The following is a 13,594-nucleotide window of genomic DNA, read 5'->3' as shown; positions in this document are numbered from 1 at the left end:
TTATCAATATAGGGCGTTGATCAGAAAATTAAATAAAAGCGTTGGGCGCGTGAAATTTTAAAAATGTAAGGCGTAGGTAGCATAACCTGATTAAGTTGCAGTTGGTTTTACTTATGACTATCAATAGAAATATGACGCGTCCAACGCCTTTATTTAATTGTCTCATCAACGCCCTATATTGATAAGGAGTGTGATGACTAGTACCTAGGACCTACCTAATTATTTTCTAGCTTTTCGTATTATTATTACTTCATGTAAGTATTGTTTTCAATAAAACCGTTTAACATAATCATTTTTTTTTAATTATTTTATTTTCAAGTTTTTAGTCTTTATTTAATTGCCTATTATTTCTCGATCTATTTAGTTCATTTAGTGACTCATTATTACAAGGACTCTTTCCTGACAATTTGTTACAACCTAAGTCCTGAATACATAATTCTTCCAAAGGCTTTACTCGACTCTGCGCCACGTATGCTTGTCCCTCCTCCAACTCCAAAATATTTTGATGTCACTTCTACCGGACTGTATGCAATATTTGTTCCAAATATGAGTCAAATCGGGCATCATAGGTCGCTTTCTATTCATGTATGTATTATGTGTTCCAAATATGGACCAAATTGGACCACAAATACGATTTTTGTGAATATCTCGATACTTGCGCCACCTAGCGGCGATTTTTTTCATAGGTCGCTTTCTATCAGGGATGCACCTTAACGTTAAGCTAATCGTTTATCAAAAAATTTCCACCGTTTCCGCTGAAACACTTCGAAATATTATCGATAAAGAAATTATCAAGATAAATTGTATCTCGTTTTTAACCGAAACGAAAAGCTTTCGTTAACGTTAAAAACGTTAACAAAAACGTGATACTTTATGTTTGAATTGTGCTGGCAATGCTATAGCCATGGTGAAGCCGTAAGGTGGTAACAGCGAGCGGACATACACACACAAACTCCATGTAGTTTGTTTGTGTAATTCGTTGGTGGTAATGTCAAAAATACTCTGAGAAATGTTCGTACTGTCAAAATTCATGAGAAAAGTTACAGTCAGCTTGGCTAATGCTTTCACCTTTAATGACTCTGCCACCAAACAGCTTTGCCAGCATAGTTTGAAATTAATAATCAACATAAACGATTTGATTTCGTTTTGATATGGCAGAAAACGAAACGAAATCATTTCGTTAATTTGACGTTCTTAACGTTAATAAACGAAACGAAATGACTTTGTTTCGTTTATTAACGTTAATTATCGTAACGAAATGATATCGGTTCGTTGGTTAAGCATGTCTGCTTTCTATTCTTGTATGTATTATGTGTTCCAAACATGAGCCAAATCGGACCACAAATACGATTTTTGTGAATATCTCGATCCTTGCGCCACCTAGCGGCAATTTTTTTTTATAGGTCGCTTTCTATTCTTATATGTATTATGTGTTCCAAATATGAGCCAAATCGGGCCACAAATACGATTTTTGTGAATATCTCGATCCATGCGCCACCTAGCGGCGATTTTTTTCATAGGTCGATTTCTATTCTTGTATGTATTATGTGTTCCAAATATGAGCAAAATCGGACCACAAATACTATTTTTGCGAATATCTCGATCCTTGCGCCACCTAGCGGCGATTTTTTTCTTATTATTGCATTGTCATCGGGTTCTGAACTATATTCCAAGTTTCAAGCTTGTAGCTTACCGGGAAGTTACTTAAATTTCAATTACAAAATTCGTTCACAACGGCCGTGCGGCCTGCCTGTCAAGTCAAGCTAAATAAAAACGTTTAAAAAGGAACACCATTTGGAAAAAGAGACTTGCGGACCAAGTGAGGTTGAAAAGGACCATTTTGTGTTCAAATAGACCAAAGTGGAAACCGTAATGGTGTTAAACTATTTACACCTCATTAATGGCGTACTTTGTCTCTCTCAAAATTTACTTGATTTTGAGAATAACACGCATACAGACAAGCTTGCCGGAAAAATGCTTTGAATGAAATGTACTTAAATTTTTTTTTTTCAACTCAAATTGTGTTATGTACAGGTGTGTGCGCTTTATCTATCTCTTGCGCTCTCAATCACATCCTCGAGCAGCGTTGACAGATTGACGACGCTTTGACGATTTTGTAATGAAAAATGACGATTTAAACCTGCCTTCTATGTAATATTTATTTTAAATATTCAAACACCAAGAAATTACATATACATATTTAAAATTGAGCTCGTATCTCATCTTTATTGAACAATGTAGACCCTATACTAAAAATATGCTAGCTTTTGCTGTAGAAGCAGCTAATAACATGACCGGCTCGAAGCAGTCGGTCGCCCGAATTTTTGAAAAAGAAATTCCTAACTTAATTACATATAAATGTATATGTCATTCTTTGGCACTTTGCTCTTCGTACACTGAAAGAAATGGTGCTAGTAAATCAACAAATCGGTTCTGTTGTTCTTGATTTAACGGAGATTCGGTGAAATTGATCGAATTACGGTTAATTCGACCGAGTTCTTTGTCAAGCGAACAAATTAGTTTAGTCATTTCAACAGAAGAGAAATTGTCGCTCTTAAGTTAACAAAATTCTGCAAAATTGACAGATTCCTAATCAATCTAACTGATTTTTCTGTTAACACAACTGATCTTACTGGTCATTTCAACAGCGATTAACAGTCATACATGAGCAAATTTCAAAGAGAATTTTACGCTCACTGCGCTCTCTATTTTGTATTTATGACGATGGTGCCACTTGTTTAAAAAAAAATACCATAATAAGAAAACCACCAAATGGAAAAACACACAAAATAGGAAAACAACAAAAAACTAGTTTTTCAGTCATCAATACAAAACGAAAAACCATTTTTTGAATTTACTGTGCAAAAAATTATAAGATACCGGGACACCTATTTATCGGGTACAATTTTGCAAATTCTCCTTCAAGCGAAATGCAAAATTGCGCCCTCTTGTTGCAAAAGTTTTGTTTGAACGAACAGGATTTTTCCAAAGTTAGTAACATTTTGTTCAAGTTTTTACGAATATTCACTCACGCGAACGAATTTAATAAGATAATAAAAAAACATCCTTTTTTAATGTTGATGTTTCCAACAACATAAAAGTTTGAGTTGTTTTGAAATCGTTTCAACTTAAAGTGTTACGAAAATTAAACTTTCCGAATTACATGTAAAGTTACTCCAGTGGTGAATTGCCTTCTAGCGATTTGATTCTTTACTTTTCTATAACTTACAAGTTCTCTATTTAAAATGTTATGTCAAACATTTATACTACTAGTTCGAAACAATCAAGTGTGGCAACTACATGCGAGAGAAGAAATTGAGAATGAGCTGAGCGGCAACTGAAAGAATTGAGAATCAGTTTTGTGACTCCTATTTTCATTTCTATTTGCAAAGCGAAGTTCAAAACTATATATTAAATAAATTATAAAATATAAAATTTGGCAAAGCGACATCAAAATTTTAGAAATAAGGTTTTTCAATTACAAGAAAATTTTTCTAAGCGGGGTCACCCCTCGGCAGTGTTTTGCAAGCGCTCCGAGAGTATTTCTGCCATGAAAAGCTCTGAAAACTCATCTGCCTTGCAGAAGATGCAGTTCGGAGTCGGCATAAAACATGTAGGTCCCGTCCGGCCAATTTGTAGGGAAAATCAAGAGAAGCACGACGCAAATTGGAAGAGAAGCTCGGCCTTAGATCTCTTCGAAGGTTATCGCGCCTTACATTTATTTATTTATGTATATGGCAACATAGGTACTTTCGAACAAAGCTGTCGCAACAACTTTTTTTGTTCATTTGACTACTAAAACGGCCAATTACGAATCAACGATTTGTGCGCAGTTGATTCAACATCTTGTTGCGATGGATAAAAATTAACAGAAATTTCGGTTGAATTGACCCGTATTTCGGTTGATTTAACCAGTCTTTTTATTTCAGTGTATTCCTGCTTAAGGCTACCCAGCAGTGTAGAAACATTGGTGCGCAATGTGTATAATTACGTTTCCAATAGTTCTCAGAGAAGTACCTACTCAATTGAAAAATATAATTGCGCTATTGGAATTGCAGCCAAAAAAGATGCTACATCCATGTCAAACTCGCTGGCTATCCCTAGGGGCAGTAGTATACAAAGTATTAGAACTTTATGAGCCATTAAACATATTTTTTAACTTCGCTGTTAATGTTGACAAAATAGACAGTGCAAAAACCATTGTTGATAACTTGGATGATATGAATGAAATTTATCTCTCCATCCTGAAGTATATCCTTCAAAATATTAATAAAGTTAATACAATTTTCCAGAGTGAGGGGCTTCAAGTACATAATATGTATTCAGAAATAAAAATACTTATTTAAGTATATTGTATAATTTTGTAAAGCCGGAATGTATTAAATTAGACAACATAGGAATTATAGATTATAAAAACATTTCAAATATATTGCAAATTGATCAGATTTATATAGAAGTTTATGCGATAGACAAGATTGTATTTTTTTTTATTGAACTTTGTGATCAAATTAGAAAGCGTTTTTATTTTAACGATGTTCTACAAAACTTAAGTTTCATGGATCCCAAAGAAGTTGCTGAAAAAAAGTATTCTTGGCATAATTTTTCGCACACAATCGATCAGAAAATTGTGCGGGATATTGATAGCGAGTATAGGAAATTAAAGTTAATTTTTTTGTTGGTTTTTTGGCCTTTAGTTTGTAAAAATGTTAGTAAATTGTCAAGCTCGAGGCCATACAATATTAAATAACAAACAAAGAAAACTGTTTATTTGTATATGTTATATATTGTCGTTTTTTATTTATCGATATTTCGACTTCAATTAGAAGTCATCTTCAGGACTAGAAATACAAAAATACAAGTATTATAATAAAAAACATAAAAGTACATGTATACATTTGACTTACATCGTTGGATGTACCAGATCGACTAATTTAAAATTTGATATGACAAAAACGAAAATAAACATAAAAAGTAAACAAATAAAGAACCGTAATTATAAACAAAATTCTTAACTAACAACAATATAGCATAAAAAGTTAAACTGTGAGCGACACCCATAACATAAGTATGTATTAAATTCCCACCAGGTAAATGTTGTTGTATAACACTCTCAGCATTAATTTTTGCAATTTTGCCGACAATTGGTAAAGCAAAATTGCAAAAATTAATGCTGAGAGTGTTATACAACAACATTTACCTGGTGGGAATTTAATACATACTTATGCTATGGGTGTCGCTCACACTTTAACTTTTTATGCTATATTGTTAGTTAAGAATTTTGTTTATAATTACGGTTCTTTATTTGTTTACTTTTTATGTTTATTTTCGTTTTTGTCATATCAAATTTTAAATTAGTCGATCTGGTACATCCAACGATGTAAGTCAAATGTATACATGTACTTTTATGTTTTTTATTATAATACTTGTATTTTTGTATTTCTAGTCCTGAAGATGACTCCTAATTGAAGTCGAAATATCGATAAATAAAAAACGACAATATATAACATATACAAATAAACAGTTTTCTTTGTTTGTTATTTAATATTGTATGGCCTCGAGCTCGGAAATTAAAGTTTTTAGAATTTAAGACATATTTTGAAGACATTTTGAAGGTTCCTCCAGAAGTTACTTTAGAAAACTATTTCTGCTACCAAAAGAGCTAACTCTATATACGCTTTTTCTAATTTATATGCATTCGTTGCAGATCTAATGTGCTTGCCACACTCTTCAGCGAATGTAGAACGATTTTTTTCTAAAATAAATTTAAACAAAACAGAAATCCGAAACCGTCTGGAAACTGATACATTAAAAGGAATATTGCTAGCCCAAGATTATTTAAAATTTAATTACTTTCCCTGTCCTAATATTGAACCGCAAATAAATATGCTAAAAAAAATGAATGCGAAAATGTATAACTAAGAATCTAAAATAATATAGGAGTTTATGCGAGATTCGATTCGAGCTCAAAGAAAACAAAAGAAAAATAATTGTTAAAATGTATGTTATACAAAATTTATCTTTTAGGACGTTTTTGTTATTTATAAAATAAAATGAAATGAATTAAAAACGATTTTATATGTTGTATGTGGCAACAAAAAATAACAATCAAAGACAATTTTCAGAAAAGCCCTTTAAAAGTTAATATTGTTGAATGAAATCCGGCGATCTCATACAATCGTACGTCCCCTGGTAATAACCCAACTTCGTCCTAACTCAACTTTGGTTGTTATTGGTTGTTGCCATAGAACCCCACGGTATCAGATTTATTGTGACAAGCTGGAATCGGTTCAAAAACAGTTCCTGCTTTTTGCGTTAAGTCACTTATCGTGGGATCCCACAAGGAATCTTCCATCCTATAATAGCCGGTTGAAGCTTATTGAACTTCCTTCCCTTGAGAGCCGCAGGGAAATGTTGGGTGTATTGTTCATGGTGAAATTATTGGGAGGGATTGTGAATAGCCCATTTTGACTAAGTGAGATAAAGATTAATGTCCCTATGAGGCCATCAAGACATTTTCAACCACTCTTCCTGAGTACATGCAGATCTAATTTTGAAATGCACGAAGCTTTTCGTTGTTTGTGTCTGGATTTCAACAAGCACTACATCAATATCAGACTCGCCTTTCTTAATAAAGAAAAGCATACTATTTAACCTAAATTAAAAAATGCTTATCTAATGCAAGCACAGGCAAATCAAAACACATAAAAGTGTGATAGATCATACGCCTAGTAAATACATTACAAAAACGTACTGGTCTCTGCGTCATCTACAACTTACATTACATCTCACGAGAGCCCCCTATTGGGCAATCAGCTCCCTCATGAGCATTTCGCGTTGGCTCCTTTATGAGCGCTTCATTTCCGCTCCCTAATGGGCACACAGCTCCTTTCTGAGCAATTCTCGTCCTTCGAGATCCTCACGACGGCTGCCTGCTTGGGCATACGTATAAGAATTGATGCACAACAATCTATCCTTCTTATAAATTTGTAGAATAAATATGTTATTTATATCGCTTATACTACATATTTTAAGTAAATTGAACATTTTAGTCTGTATAAATTTTTAAATTGTAGACTAATAAATAAATAAATAAATAAAGAAAAAAATATGACGATTTTTGACGATTTTTTGGGCGGAGTCTGACGACTTGGAAAAAAAATATTTGGCAACACTGTCCTTGAGGCATGCGTTCACGTTGCAATGAATTAAAAGGGAGTATAGAGAGAGCACACAAATTCGTTAAGCCGCATATTTTATTAGAAACCGCCCGCTAAAATATTTATCCATATCAACGTTTGCATATTTCACAGCCCTCCCTCCCCCCGACTCCTCTCTTATACCAACATACATACATATCTGCGTTCATAAGTGTGTACATATGCCATTATTCATTTTTATGCGGCAACAACCAACTTTTGCATGGTATGGTTTGTTACTTCCTTGACAAAGGGGCAGGGTGGGATTTTCCTTACGCTCATAGTCCGGTGGAAAATCATATTGATTTTTCCGCTAGACTTTTTTTCCTCCCATTAGTTCGGTATAGCGGTCGGCTGTGAACGGATAACATTTTTCTTCTTTAACGGAGTATTGCAGCCAGACAAAATTTAATAAATTTAAATTAATCAATGAAATTTTTATAAAAAAACAAAAATAATAAATTTTTTATAAATAATGTACAAATATGCGCTTACATTTAATAATGTACAACTATAATGCATTTATGTATAAACAAAAGAAATAACTGCATTTGTGAAAATTATGAATCTGTGTGAAAAAACATTTGTATGTATGTGTGCTTTAATTTTTGATAAATGAATTTAATCTAAAAGCTGGCGTTTTGTGCCGTCTTAATTGTTGGTTAATACTACTTGACTAACAGTTGGAACATAGGGGCGGAGGAAAAACATTTTGCTATGCGAAAGAAAGTGCGTGCAAAAGTAATTGCGTATAAAATTTTCTTTATAGAGTCTTCTATTGTTTCGGCATTTCTGTTTGATTGCATTTGTCTTGGCTCTGTTTCGTTCGTGGCTGCGATGTATTTTAATTCAATGATTTTTATATTTTATTATTATGTATGTACATTAGGGTGGGTCAAAGTTATTTTTAAAAGGCACATCCAATTTCTGAATTTTAATATTTTTGTTAGGAAGTATTTTGGGCTATTTAGAAATTGAATTTGCAATATGGAAAAGTAAAATATTCGTCGCTATAGGGCGCTTTCCTGCTATTTTTTGCATTTTATCGCTTCTTTTTGGAGAAAATCGACGAATTTGTTGCAAAAATCGAAGAATATTTTACTTTTCCATATTGCAAATTCAATTTTTAAATAGCCCAAAATATTTTCTAACAAAAACAATTATAAAAATTTCTAAAAAAAAATTTTTTTTCTAACAAAATTAGGGAGGCTCGTAATTCATTTCAGACCTATGGTTCCATGGGCAATATTACTCAGTATGACCCATAGATTCAGAAACTGGATGTGCACCTGATGTCCCCCCCCCTCCTACAATTTGACCCGCCCTAATGTACATACATTACATTGGGTCGATTTATTAACCGATATCGCGCCATCAATTTTTCGATAGGATTTGGGCTCAGGAAAAAAAGTTCCACTACGCATACCTAAACAAATAATTTTCGAGCCTGCGAAATTTAATTTTTTTGACTTTTTTCGACTTTGATTTTTAAGGTTTTTTTCATGACCTACTAAAAAATTTTCATTTGATTGTAAAATTTTCATGTATACCCTGTCCGACCCAAAAATGTCCGCTAAAAACGTTTTTTAGTAGGTCATGAAAAAAACCTTAAAAATCAAAGTCGAAAAAAAAAGTAAAAAAATGACATTTCGCAGGCTCGAAAACTTTTTTTTTTGCTATGCTTAGTGGAACTTTTTTTCCTGAACCCAAATCCTATCGAAAAATCGATGGCGCGATATCGGTTAACTTTTGTCCATACAAATCGACCCAGCCCAATGTACATACATACATACATCTGCGAGTAAAAAAACAGCAAAAATGATTTGCAAATTATTAAATAGCTTTATAAATTTTAAAACATAAAATACGTAATCCGCGGCCACCGTGGTGTGATGGTAGCGTGCTCCGCCTACCACACCGTATGCCCTGGGTTCGCACCCCGGGCAAAGCAACATCAAAAATTAGAAATAAGGTCTTTAAATTAGAAGAAAACTTTTCTAAGCGGGGTCGCCCCTCGGCAGTGTTTGGCAAGCGCTCCGGGTGTATTTCTGCCATGAAAAGCTCTCAGTAAAAACTCATCTGCTTTGCAGATGCCGTTCGGAGTCGGCATAAAATATGTAGGTCCCGGTCGGCCAATTTGTAGGGAAAATAAAGAGGAGCACGACGCAAATTGGAAGAGAAGCTCGGCCTTAGATCTCTTCGGAGGTTATCGCGCCTTACATTTACATTTATTTATTTCAAAAATCCGTTTCCGATAAAGTACGTGCTTGAAATCCCCCAAACCAGTTCCATAAACGTTTTTGAAAATATTTCAAAACTCCACTCTGACCTTTTTTATACTCAGCTGAGCAGAGCTCACAGAGTATATTAATTTTGTTCGCATAACGGTACCCCGTAAGGGCATAAAATAATCGAGATAGATATAGACTTCTATATATCAAAATGATCTGGGCGAAAAAAGGAATTCATTTAGCCATGTCAGTCCGTCCGTCCGTCTGTCCGTAAACACGATAACTTGAGTAAATTTTAAGGTATCTTAATGAAATTTGGTATGTAGGTTCCTGGGCACTCATCTCAGATCGCTATTTAAAATGAACGAAATCGGACAATAACCACGCCCACGATATCAAAAATTTTGACGCAGAATAGAAAATTAGTAAAATTTTGGACAATAGGCGTGGCACCGCCCACTTTTAAAAGAAGGTAATTTAAAAGTTTTGCAAACTGTAATTTGGCAGCTTAGTATGTAATGTTCGATTACACCCGAACTTAGCCTTCCTCACTGGTTTACTTTTGGCATGGGTGAATTTCTAAAATACGCTTTCGAAAAACGTTGTCAAAAATTAATGCGAGTTTCGAGATATTTTCAAACTTCAGGTTTATCAAACTTTCAAGGATTCCACCTGATTGTGAGTAAGCAGTTCTGTGTTCCGATTCATTTTGTTTGATAAGGTTAGGTTACTTACTAACTTACCAAATTGGCGCTTAACAGTTTAAACGGTTATGGCTGTCCCAACAAAGCGCGCCAACTGCTTTTTCACTCTGCTAACTGGCGCCAATTAGTAACACCAAGGGGGAACTTAAATCGTTTTCCACCTGTTCCTTCAATATCAAAAATTCTGACACAACTGTTTTTAATTAGAAAAAAAGTTTCTGAACGGTACCGCCGCTCAGCAGTGATTTGACAAACACTCCGAGTATATTTCTGCCATGAAAAGCTTCTCAGTGAAACCTAATCTGCTTGCAAATGCCGTTTGGGGTCCGCGTAAAACTGTACAATAGGTCTCGTCCCGCCAACTTGTAGGAAACATTATAAAGTAGCGCGAAAAAGAAGAGAAGCTCTCGGCCAAAATCTATTCGGCGGTATATAGCGCCTCGTATTTGTTTTGTTTATGTTGATATCGGCTCGTACCGGTCATCATTAAATATTCTTCGTGCGCTCAGAAATCTGAGTCGTCACTGAAAGTGATGAATCAACTCCTCTTCCTCCTCATCATGACAGCTTTTGCAGACGAAGCTTGTTGGTATGCGCCACCGTCGGAAAATTATGCAGGCGCGCAGTGACCTGCGATGACTCATACTCACTTTCACTGCAGATTTGTTTAGCTTGTAAAGGAAATACTTCTTTTTCTATCCAAGCATGGCCATAAGCACCTTGAGACCTCGCAATCATCCCTGGTGGGTCCACAGCGAGTTCGTTGCCCTAATCTCATATTCTTCGATTTTCCTCAGGATATAACCCAGCGGTGGTCGTACGGAGCTGTTCGCCACGCTTATGGCCATTTCGGAAGCTTTCCTGGCCAGCTCTGTGAAGTTGGCACCTACTTGGGCGAATAATTTAAAAAACCATATCTCATTCGTTTGTCCACCGTTTGTCCATGTTTGTCCAGGAAAAATTTTCGTTTGTCCACCTTTTGTTAGAAAGTTATTTCAAAAAAAAAAAACATCGTGTGTGAAGTTGGCACCTCCATTTGCGAGCATTTAAAAAAACTAAATGCCATTCGTTTGTCCACGTTTGTCCAGGAAAATTTTTCGTTTGTCCACCTTTTGTTAAAAAGTTTAAAAAAAAAAAAATCCTGTGTGAAGTTGGCACCTCCATTTGCTAGTATTTAAAAAAACCAAATGCCATTCGTTTGTCCATCGTTTGTCCACGTTTGTCCAGGAAAAATTTTCGTTTGTCCACCTTTTGTTAAAAAGTTGTAACAAAAACATTTTTTTTCGAAAAAACCCAAAAATTTTTTTGTTTCGCTTTATTGTGCTAAATCGTATGTCCGTCGTTTGCCCCTCGTTTGTCCACGTTTGTCCAGGAAAAATTTTCGTTTGTCCACCTTTTGTTAAAAAGTTATTTAAAAAACAAGTAAGGAAGGCTAAGTTCGCGTGTAACCGAACATTACATACTCAGTTGAGAGCTGTGGAGACAAAGTAAGGGAAATCACCATGTTGTAAAAGGAACCTAGGGTAACCCTGGAATGTGTTTGTATGACATGTGTCAAATGGAAGGTATTAAAGAGTATTTTAAGAGGAAGTGGGCCATAGATCTATAGCTGGACGCCATTTATGAATATCGCCATAAAGTTGGACCAGGCCTGACTCGAGAATTTGTTTGTACGATATGGGTATCAAATGAAATGTGTTAATGATAATTTTAAAAGGGAGTGGGCCTAAGTTCTATAGGTGGACGTCTTTTCAAGATATCGCCATAAAGGTGGACCAGGGGTGACTCTAGAATTTGTTTGTACGATATGAGTATCAAATGAAAGGTGTTAATGAGTATTTTAAGAGGGCGTGGGCCTTAGTTCTATATGTGGACGCCTTTTCGAGATATCGCCATAAACATGGACCAGGGGTGACTCTAGAATTTGTTTGTACGATATGGGTATCAAATGAAAGGTGTTAATGGGTATTTTAAAAGGGAGTGGGCTTAGTTCTATAGGTGGATGCCTTTTCGAGATATCGCCATAAAGGTGGGCCAGGGGTGACTCTAGAATTTGTTTGTACGATATGGGTATCAAATGAAAGGTGTTAATGGGTATTTTAAAAGGGAGTGGGCCTTAGTACTATAGGTGGACGCCTTTTCGAGATATCGCCATAAAGGTGGACCAGGGGTGACTCTAGAATTTGTTTGTACGATATGGGTATCAAATGAAAGGTGCTAATGAGTATTTTAAAAGGGTGTGGGCCTTAGTTCTATAGGTGGACGCCATTTCGAGATATCGCCATAAAGGTGGACCAGGGGTGACTCTAGAATTTGTTTGTACGATATGGGTATCAAATGAAAGGTGTTAATGGGTATTTTAAAAGGGAGTGGGTCTTAGTTCTATAGGTGGATGCCTTTTCGAGATATCGCCATAAAGGTGGGCCAGGGGTGACTCTAGAATTTGTTTGTACGATATGAGTATCAAATGCAAGGTGTTAATGGGTATTTTAAAAGGGAGTAGGCCTTAGTACTATAGGTGGACGCCTTTTCGAGATATCGCCATAAAGGTGGACCAGGGGTGACTCTAGAATTTGTTTGTACGATATGGGTATCAAATGAAAGGTGTTAATGGGTATTTTAAAAGGGAGTGGGCCTTAGTACTATAGGTGGATGCCTTTTCGAGATATCGCCATAAAGTTGGGCCAGGGGTGACTCTAGAATTTTTTTGTACGATATGGGTATCAAATGAAAGGTGTTAATGAGTATTTTAAAAGGGCGTGGGCCTTAGTTCTATAGGTGGACACCTTTTCGAGATATCGACATAAAGGTGGACCAGGGGTGACTCTAGAATTCCTTTATACGATATGGGTATCAAATGAAAGGTGTTAATGGGTATTTTAAAAGGGAGTGGGCCTTAGTACTATAGGTGGATGCCTTTTCGAGATATCGCCATAAAGGTGGGCCATGGGTGACTCTAGAATTTTTTTGTACGATATGGGTATCAAATGAAAGGTGTTAATAAGTATTTTAAAAAGGCGTGGGCCTTAGTTCTATATGTGGACGCTTTTTCGAGATATCGCCATAAACGTGGACCAGGGGTGACTCTAGAATGTGTTTGTACGATATGGGTATCAAATTAAAGGTATTAATGAGGGTTTTAAAAGGGAGTGGCCCTTAGTTGCATATGTGAAGGCGTTTTCGAGATATCTACCAAAATGTAGACCAGGGTGATCCAGAACATCATCTGTCGGGTACCGCTAATTTATTTATATATGTAATACCACGTACAGTATTCCTTCCAAGATTCCAAAGGCTTTTGATTTCGCCCTGCAAAACTTTTTCATTTTCTTCTACTTAATATGGTAGGTGTCACACCCATTTTACCCAGTTTTTTTCTAAAGTTATATTTTGCGTCAATAGACCAATACAATTACCATGTTTCATTCCTTTTTTCGTATTTGGTATATAATTATGGCATTTT

At 35.4% G+C, this 13,594-nt stretch overlaps 1 protein-coding gene across 8 annotated transcripts in view; it reads left to right on the top strand.

The window, feature by feature from the left end:
* Window positions 1–13,594, top strand: part of wrd (well-rounded) — a 197,715-nt gene that overhangs the window by 78,556 nt on the left and 105,565 nt on the right. Inside the window, exon 1 of one of the 8 annotated variants that reach the window (XM_067784998.1) lies at window positions 7,907–7,925. The exons of the other annotated variants lie outside the window; for them this stretch is intronic. The gene's annotated coding sequence lies outside the window, so the exon portion shown is untranslated. Of the gene's footprint in view, window positions 1–7,906; window positions 7,926–13,594 lie in introns of those variants that run through there. 8 annotated transcript variants of the gene reach the window in all.

Source organism: Eurosta solidaginis, chromosome 1, assembly GCF_040869045.1.
Source record: "Eurosta solidaginis isolate ZX-2024a chromosome 1, ASM4086904v1, whole genome shotgun sequence".
NCBI classification, from domain to species: domain Eukaryota; kingdom Metazoa; phylum Arthropoda; class Insecta; order Diptera; family Tephritidae; genus Eurosta; species Eurosta solidaginis.
Note: the sequence above shows the minus strand (reverse complement) of the source record. Positions and strands in the feature narration are given on the sequence as shown.